Raw genomic sequence first — 10,498 nt, 5'->3', positions numbered from 1 at the left:
AACAGATGCCCACTCTCACCACTTTTATTCAACATAGTATTGGAAGTCCTAGACACAGCAATCAGACAATAAAAAGAAATAAGAGAAATCCAAATTGGAAAGGAAGATGTAAAACTATCACTATATGCAGATGACATGATTTGATACAGAGAAAATCCTCAATATGTCACTAGAAAATTGTTAGAGCTCATTAATGAATTCAGTGAAGTTTCAGGAATACAAAATTAATATACAGAAATCTGTTGCATTTCTACACACTAACAACAAACTATTAGAAAGTGAAAGTAAGGAAATAATCTCATTTACCACTGCATCAAAAAGAATACAATACCTCAAAATAAACCTACCAAAGGAGGTGAAAGATCTGTACTTGGAAAACTGTAAGACAGTGATGAAAAAAACTGAAGACAACACAATTAGATGGAAAGAAATACTGTGTTCATGGATTGGAAGAATTAATATTGTTAAAATGGATATACTACTCAAGGTAATCTACAGATTCAATTAAATCCCTATCAAAATAGCAATGGCATTTTTCACAGATCTAGAACAAATAATTTTAAAATTTGTAGGAAAATAAAAAAGACCATGAATAGCCAAAACACTCTTGAGAAGGAAGACAGAGCTGGAGATATCTTGTTCCTTGACTTTAGACTATACTACAAAGCTACAGTAATCAAAACAGCTTGGCACTGGAACAAAAATAGACACATAAATCAATGGAACAGAATACAGAGCCCAGAAGGAAACCCACACACTTATGGTCAACTAATCTATGACAAAGAACACAAGAATATACAGTGGAGAAAGACAGTCTCTTCAATAAGTGGTGCTGGGAAAACTGGACAGCTACATGTAAAAGAATTATATTAGAAATTCCCTAACACCATATACAAAAATAAACTCAAAATGGATTAAAGACCTAAATATAAGACCAGAAACCATAAAACTCCTAGAAGAAAACATAAGCAGAACATTCTTTGCCATAAATTATAGCAATATTTAAAAAATCCATTTCCTAAAGCAGAATACTCTTTGGCACAAATTATAGCAATTTTTTTAAAACATCATCTCCTAAGGCAGAGGAAACAAAAACAAAAATAAACAAATGGGATCTAATTAAACTAAAAACTTTTGCACAGCAAAGGAAACCACTGACAAAACAAAATGAGAACCTATGGACTGGGAGAAAATATTTGCAAATGATATGAACAATAAACGGTTAATATCTCAAATATATAAACATTTCATACAACTCAATATAAAAAAAAACCCAATTAAAAAATGGGCACAGAACCTGTCTTCTTTGGAAAAATGAAGAGACATTTTTCCAAAGAAGGCATACAGATGGTCAATAGGCACATGCAGAAATGCTCAACATTGCAGATATCAGAGAAATGCAAATCAAAACCACAATGAGATATCACCTAACACCTGTCAGAATGGCTATCATCAAAAATAACACAAATAACAAATGTTGGGGAGGATGTGAAGAATAGGGAACACTTGTGCATTTTTGGTGGGTATGTAATTTGGTGCAGCTACTGTGAAAAATAATATGGAGGGTCTTTAAAAAACTAAAAATAGAACTACTATATTATCCAGCAATCCCACTCCTGGGTTTCTATCTGAAGAAAATAAAAATACTAATTCAAAAAGATGCATGCACCCTAGTGTTTATAGCAGCATTTTCTACAATAGTCAAGATATGGAAGCAACCTAAGCGTTGTTCAACAGATGAATGGATAAAGAAGATGTCACACACACACACACACACACACACACACACACACACACACACACACACACACACCAGAATATTACTCAGTCATGAAAAAGAGTGAAATTTTCCATTTGCAACTGACATGGACGGACCTGGAGAATATTATGCTTAGTGAAATAAGTCAGAAAGACAAATACTGTATGTTATCACTTATATGTGGAATCTAAAAAAAAAAGCAAACTAATAAACGTAACAAAAAAGTAACAGACTCATATATAGAGAGAACAAACTAATGATTACCAGTGGAAGAGTGAACTGGGACAGGGGGCAAAATAGGGGTAGAGACTTAAGAGGTACAAATTACTATGTAGAAAATAGATACACTACAAAGAAATATTGTACAGCACAGGGAATATAGCCAATATTTTATATCTATAAATGGAATATAATCTATAAACATTTTTGAATCACTATGTGGTACACCTAAGCTAACAAAATATTGTTAATCAATTATACCTCAATAAAACAAAGAAGACAAATATTCCTCTGGGGTTGGGGGAAAGGTGCACCCTCTAAGAGGTTAGATATGCTTTCTTCCTTCAACTAGCTCAGTGATAATTAGGTGATATGGATTAAAAAACGATGATTCTTTAAGTAATAAATGATTATCCTCTGATACATGTAGGTTATAAAGAATACTTAGTCACTTATTCCTGAGGAGGTACACTGTAAGGTTGGCAGTTCTGGTCTAAGCAAAAACAGCTACCAAAGAAAACTATTTAAAACATTTATTTTATGTAGCCCTTAATTTTGCCTATTATTTTAGTTTTAAAATAAACTTATCTGATTATGGAAAAAAATGCATGGTATAACAAAAGTTAGACTGCATGGAAGTCGGTAAAGATTACAATACAATTACGTATAATTCAACCACTCCCAGATTACATGTGCTAAAAACCAAAGAGAGAGGACGGCCCATGCCTAGGGAAGTGTCTGTACACCAGTCAGGACGGGGAAGAGAAAGCCAACACCAACAGTGTGGAAAGGAGGTGCGGATATGTGAGGTGAGTACTCACCATGAAATAATTAGCACTTTAAGAATTTTTGAGAAGACTACCAAGTTTCAGTTAAACTTTGCATCCAAATTTCCCATCATCTGGAAAGATACACAAGGTTTTTAAAAAAAAATCCTGTATGTTTAATTGGACCCTGTGGTTTATCACCCATCTCCAACGTTTAAGAGAGATGATTTGTGTGGAATTCAAGGCAGAGAAGTTGGCAAAAAGAGGGATATCCTGTGAACACAGCATATTTCTTTCACACGGCATACAGGGTTTTCTTTGTGTGGAGCACTGGAGCAGGTAAACCTCGTTTAGCCAGCAGATTAAGGCACATTTAGGAGTGGTCCCACCTTGGCTCTGCTTGCTCTTTCAGAAATGCAGCTTGACTCTTCCCATCCTTCCTGGAACTCTGCCACTATTTTTTGAGAACTGTCATTTAGGACTCACCTTCCTCTGGTTGTTCTTCCTCTTCTGTGCAGGCAGGATAAATGACACCAATTTCAAGCACTGTCCTGAATGCTTTCTTTATTGAAGCCATAGTGATGCAAATTTTTCCAGTCAATGGATTATTTTGAAATATGTAGAAATATCATCTTAATAACATCCAGGCTCTATTGGATAGAGAAATGATAAAGTTGAGTTATTGCACCAACAAAGCTTGTGTGCCCATCACAGAATCAAATGCATCCTTTATGCTCCCTGACGAATCAGAAGCATCATTATTCATTAAAAAAAAGAAAAAGAAAATGTGTGGTTCCTGGAGCTTAGTGTTTTTTATGAACTTTCCCCGCTGAAGACAATATTCTGATGATGACGTAGGGGGTTGCCAACTGATAAATGCATGACCTATCAAGTTCCATCTTTCTTTCTGGCAGTTCATTAGGTAGGATCTAAGGCCTAGGAGTTTGAAATGTACTTCATTTTAGTTATTTCACTGTTTGTAATGGTGGCCTGAATATTTGTAGTTTTAAGATAATATTTCATCATTCTCTAGAAAGAAACTATGTTGATTCTACTGAAACACAATAGAAACTTCCAGGAAAAAGTCAGGCTACTGAAGATCCCTGTCCTCAAAAGGCCAGCTAAAGTCCCTAAACTCTCCTCTGCTGGCTCTTATCCAATGTGGAGGAGGCCTGTGTGCTCAGAATAGGGCCATAATTAAATCCCAATGCTTTCAGCTACAGTTTAGAAATTAAGAGTGCTTTAATGTCTATTGTATTAAAATAAGTAAGGCTACATATATGAATTTTAATGTTTCTTAAACCCCAAACCACACAATAGACTATATCCACTGCATTTTAAAGTCAGGTACCACAGGAGAACTGGGCCACCCTATGTTTTTGGCAAAACAGATTTATTTTCTATCTGTAATTTTCTATATCATGCTTTAGTTACAAATATTTATTCCACAGAATTAATTTGCCACATTGTTAAAAACAATCTTTTCAAGAAAAACAAAGCCTGTCATTTTCTAAAGAGAAAAGGGGGGAAGCCTTATGAATACAAATTCATTTCTGGGCACAACTGCTCGCAAAATGAATTTCACAAAGTATGCCCCAGAATTCATCATTTTAAGTCATCTAGGTTGCTTTACATATTAATCCACTTCCTCAGCATCTCCCTTTGTGACCTGCCAGGCTTTAGTTATGCACAATAGCACAGAGACAGTCTGCTGAAAGGTCTATTCTTTCAAAATGTCAATCCTCACCGTGGAATATGTTTTATTAAGGGTAATGGGAAACGTGCAGGTCCGATGGTGAATTTGCTTTTCTTTCTTCAGATGAAATTTGAACACGGACTTAACAGGGAAATTTGTCATTAAATTCTAACAGCAGTGTGGGTTGAAGCTGGGTGTCAGCCTCTTCTCCAAACAGAGGACTCCAGTCTAACTTCTTGAGGAAGTTGGTCATCACAGACAACAGTGCTCATTGTCCAAGGCCAAGAATCACATGGCCAAGCTTAGGCATTGCTTCAGAAAAACTAATTAACAGGCTAGGGAGGAGAGTCTGCAGGTCACTGTAAGAGGAAAACTTTATTTTTAAAGCAATAATAATGATGTATTAACATGACTCATATTGCATGCTTTCACAGAGATAGTAATATGCAGGTCAACTCATTTAATTGAAAGCATGAAGACAACCAAGAATCATAGCTTTTAATGACACACTTGCCTAAAAGGCAGGAGTTATTCCTCCCTAACATCAGATCTTTATAAAGATTCCTCTTATTTAGTAAAAGTACTCAGTGGATGGTTTTGTTAACTCCCATTTCCTCTACTGAGAAATGTGATTTCCAGGAGGAGGACTTAGGCTTTGGAATCCTACATAACTGTGTTAGATTCTAAACTTTGTACTTAGTACCAATAGGGTTGGCTTCATGGGTGTGAAACTTTATAAAGTTTTATGAACTTTAGGCTATTTTATGAACTCTCCCCCTCCGAAGGCCAGGATCAGAAGAGGGTCTCATGTTTGGGTTTTAATATTTTGTAGTGGTTGTCCTGAAATTCTTCATAGATTTACCTCCGAATTTCTGATTTAAGCAAAGTATGATGGACAAGGGTACCTGCGTCATTACAGGTGCCATTATCTCTCACAAGGTCTGCCCTCCGGTACTGGTTCTCAGCTACCCTGCTCCCTCTACCCTGGTACCCAGACTCCAGCCAGGCTCCACTCCCATTCCTGCCCAGTGATCACTGATGACTTCTGCCCCTGGCAGGGTCTGGGCAGGGTCTGGGCAGGGCAGGCTTGCATGCCCAGTGCAACAAGCTGCAGGGAGAGGCTCCAGGGACCTGTCAGAGTCTGCTTGTATCGCATGAGTGTCCTCATGCCCAAGTGAGGACAACGATGAACAGCAAAGAAAAAACACTATGACAACTTGAGACAGAGATGGTAAAAGAAAAGAACTTTTTTCCTACTTTCTGAACAAGGGGAGCACATTTCATTTTGCACTTGACCCCAGAAATTATATAGCCAGCCCTAACTGACAGTATGATTTTGTGCAAATCATGTAACATTTATAAGCCTCAGTTTCCCCATTAAGAAAATGGAATGATAATGTCACTTCTAACGTAAGAGTTGTAATAGGGATGAAAATCTTCTAAATACATGTAAAAGGCTTAACATAGAACCTGATGCACAGTCAAGGGACTAATAACATTAATTATTAGTTTCAAAAGTTATAAAACAAACAAACAAAAACATTCTTTGAGTTCATATACTTTTGTGGATAACAGAATAAGTACAAGACAAACTTGTAATTAAGGATATCTCAGAAAATCCATGATCTCTGTTAAAAGTATTTTGGCCCATAATTTCTTAAAGTTAAAATATCAAATAAAAACGCATATTTTCAGGGTTACTGGATATCATGCCATTTAAAGAACAAGAGAGTCTTTTATTTAAAAAGGAGAGTAATTTATAAAATGTAGAAAATATCAGGAAAAAGGACCTATTGAGAAATAATTGCTAGAACGTCACTCTACTGTGGCTGGGGACCACATAGAAAGGACATGTGGTACAAAGGCTGTGGATTCAGGGTGTCCAGCCTCAAAGGACAGCCAGTGCAGCCCTGAGTGACAGCAAGCACCCCATTCTTTTAGAAGACTCTCAAGGAAAATGTTGCAGCCTGAGCTATAATTACACAAAAACAATTTGCATAGAGGACATGCGCAGTGGAGGAAGGGGCTAAGAAAAAAGAATAAAAGGGATTTTCTAATTTCTTATGTAGAAAAGCAAAGTGTTCACTTTCTATAATTGGGGGGGGGGCAGGATTTTAAGGTGTTATGACTGAGTATACCCCATAAAATGCCAAAAGTCATTTTACACTCTATCTCATCCTGAGAGTGATTTCGTGTCTAGAACAAAACTCCTTTGCCCCTCCAGGGAGCTCAGAGGCATACGAAACAAACGGTAACTTCCTGGTCTCTGAGCTCTGGGCCCTCCCTGCCTCTTGGCCAGTGACCACTTAAGGACTCTCTACAGGTAAACTCAATGGCCAAACTCATGAGAAGAAAAGCTATGACTCCTTTCTAGGCTTACTGTCACTATTGCTAGACTGTAATAGTCTCAGAAGATGGAATCACCTGTTAAATAACAACCATCTTCTATACAAAGCTCTTGAAAAAGATTTTTATTTACCTACATCATTGTACTTTCCCCATCAGCTTCTGGTTTGATACTTGGTACATGTACAGTGTAGATTAATGCTTGTCTACTTGAACTGTTATTTCCTAAGCAAAAACTTTGCTTTGTTAACAGTGTTAAAAATAAAATAGACCCCACTTTAAGTTATTGATTAGTATTAATTATAACTAAAGCTTTCTTACAGCTTAATGTTATCTGAACTTTGACATCCATTAGCCCATTTCCCTAAATTCAATTTACTTCTTAGGAGAGGCAGCATGGTATAGAACACTGTATCTCCAAAGGAGACACTTCTTTTCATTTTTTCTTAAGGGAGGTACTGGGGATTGAACCCAGATATTGTGCGTGCTAAGCATGCGCTCTACCATTGAACTACTTCCCTCCCACCAGAACACTGGATCTCAGAGTGTGGTCCCCAGATGCACAAGATCAGCATCACTCAGGGATGACAAGTTAGGAATGCAAATTCCTGGGTCCCAGCCCTGACTTACTGAATCACAAACTCTGGGGTGAGGTTCAGAACTCTGTGTCTTAACAACCCTCTGTGTGATCCTCACCCACACTAAAGTTTAAGGGCCACTAAAGTAGAGTAAGAAACAAATTAAGAGAAGATCTAAGTTCCAGTCCCAGTCCATATCTGGCTTTATAAATTTGTGCAAATTATTTGACCTCTTCAAGGATCTATTTTTTTCCTCTGCAAAATTAAGGATAACAATTCCTCTTTTATGGGCTTATCATAAAGGTTATATAAGATAATAATTGCTAGGCATCTGATACATAATAAGCATTCAATAAATGGTAGTCATTGACATAGGATGGTTCGTTCTGAAAGCTATAGCTTACAGCCCTTCACAAATGCCTAACCCGCTTGTTGATATCTCATATGACTTTTTGGCAACTAATACATTATTCCAAGTTGGGATTCAGAAATAATAGTTATTATAGCTTTCATATTTGGAAAAAGTGTCCGATACAATTAGATCCTCGCAACTAGAAAAGCTGTTACAGTCTATTTAAGTTGGGTGCTTAAGTACTAAGTACTAGTAAAGGACTAAGCAAACATTCCTTTTCACAGAGTATCAGAGACTAGCCCCACTAGATTTTGTAAATGGCACAAATTAGGCACTTAAAGTGAACAAGCCATTCCCAGGGAAATCAGACAGTGGGAAGCAGTAAGTAAAACTGAACGCTCTGGATAAAGAATAAAGAATGCTCTAGATAAAGCTTTTGTCAGCAAGACCAACAGGAAAACCTGTACTGAGTACTCGCCTTCTAATTGGCTCCTCTGTTAGAAAACAAACCTCTTCTATACTGTGCTATAAATGACTGACAGGAAAATGGTTAAAAAAAAAAAAGAATTTGTTTTGGAAAGGGCCACTTCCTTGGCAGGCTTACTAGGCTATTATCCTGTTACCGAGCTGAACTTTCCCCAAGGCATTAATTACCAGAAATGACCACCTGGAGGCTGAGCGGCCCCTTTGTTCTCTGTCTCGGGTTGCACGAGTCTGTGATGAAAACCCTCACCATCTGTGATGACCACCAGCAGCAGCAAGGTAATGAGATCAGATCATTCCCCTTGCACTTCACCCTGTCTGGGTGAGACAAAGGCTCAGCAAAGGGAACTTAAATTTTATTGAATTTAATTTAGACTTCTGGAGTTCAGACTTTTGTTTTCATCAATAAAATAAATGTTTAAATTTAAGGCCACTTGCAGGGGCAGAAGCAATGAAACACTGAAACATTATTAGCTTCCACATAATGCTAGATTTTTGCCAGTGCATTCATTTCTTATAAAAGCAAGAAAAATTAAAGTGGCAAATATTGTCTATCTATTGCCCATTTATATATATTGTCCATTTACGTGTGTGTGCGTGTGTGTGTGTATAAATATATACGTTTTGGTCTATGTATCTAGTATCCTTATACACATAAAATGTACTTCTTTGGATGTTTATAATATTGTGATTATGTTGAGCTTGAATTATAGGCTTACACTTGCTAAGCAGAAGATACTGTCTGCACTAAATGACTTTTTAAAGAGTTTCCTAATAAGCAGTGCTGTTCAATATATTGGAAGCCATGTGCACCACATGTGTCAAAATGCTAGCTATTAAAATAGGTTTCCTTAATTAAAAGAAATTAAATTATCTTTAAAGGAGCCATTTGACTTTATCAAATAGACACATTACAATGATATGGAGAAGGAGACAGGCTCATTGCAGGTGTTAAAGAAGTGACTAGAAGGGAGATCAATTAAAGTTTCCAATTTTCTTCCTCCTCTTCCCTCCATCAGCTGATTTATTTGCTACTAAGCTGACAGCAATACAGATGACTCATCTTTGTGTTGACCCTGGCTTGTACTCAAGGTTTGAATTTGCCTTTGGGATTTTCGACTTCACCATACTCCCAGGTTTCTCTATTACTTCGAATTTACACAACACCATTCCATATCTTAGACTAAATATTTTAAACATCAGTTTATTATACTATGTATTTTAACAGCTATGCAAATTGCCATTACACATATGCCAAGGGAAAAACTAAAAGACAGAAAACCTAAATTAAAAAAAATACATATTGAAGGCAAGTAAAAAAATCTACATGCTATATAATCTCCTATTTCATAACTCCATGAAAGTTTCCGTACCAGATGTGTAGCATTTGCCATCATATTATTTGTTGAACATGAATAATGAATGACTTTAGGTCTTGTTAGACTACCTAACTGGCTGCTGGTATGTGTATTATCATTCTAATTATAGGAACAGTAGCCAAGCATGATTATAAGACATCTTAATAAGCCTTATTATTTTGTGGGTTAATGTATTTCTGTTTTACAATTTATCTACCAGGCTGGATGAAAATGGACACGTAATCATGGAGGTGCTGTCCACACAGATCCTTAAATAAAATAATATTGAACAACGAAAGAAGGTAATAAAACTTAATAGCTATTATTTTCATTATTAAAAGTACTTATTATTTTTTAACATCAAGGAGCATTTTATCTCAGTGTTCTTCAACTAACCAACTTACCATGAATGCTGGACAAATCCTACTTAGTAAAATTTTAATAAACCTTCAACAAATTATTTCTTTGTTTATAAAAGGTGTTTATTGTATGTTTACTGTTAAAAACGTGGAAAATAAGTAAAATATTGAGAATGAAAAGAATCCATAATCCTACCACCTAAAAATACTCTCTGATCTATTGTATATTTAGCTTATTCTTGCATATCATTTTCATACTTCTTAATAATGAACTTAAACTTCCTCTGGAGAGCCTTCTCTGTTCCCTTTACCCAGACTAGACCAGTTCCCCTCCCAGGAAATCCATATTTCCCTCTTTTCCTTACCCTATCTTACTCAGGGCATTTACTGAAAGGTTTGCCCACCCTTCTCTACCAAGAATTCTAAATGAAAAAGATCATGCTAATTCCTCTTTGCAGCTAGAACGAAGTATTCTGCATCTATAAACATTAAACCCATGATTGTTAAAAGAACAAATGTTTAAGTTCAACTGTAATTCTATTTCCAACATTTTTCATGTATCATTGTATCATAAGAATTGT

Source organism: Camelus ferus, chromosome 5 (assembly GCF_009834535.1).
Source record: "Camelus ferus isolate YT-003-E chromosome 5, BCGSAC_Cfer_1.0, whole genome shotgun sequence".
Taxonomy (NCBI): domain Eukaryota; kingdom Metazoa; phylum Chordata; class Mammalia; order Artiodactyla; family Camelidae; genus Camelus; species Camelus ferus.
Note: the sequence above shows the minus strand (reverse complement) of the source record.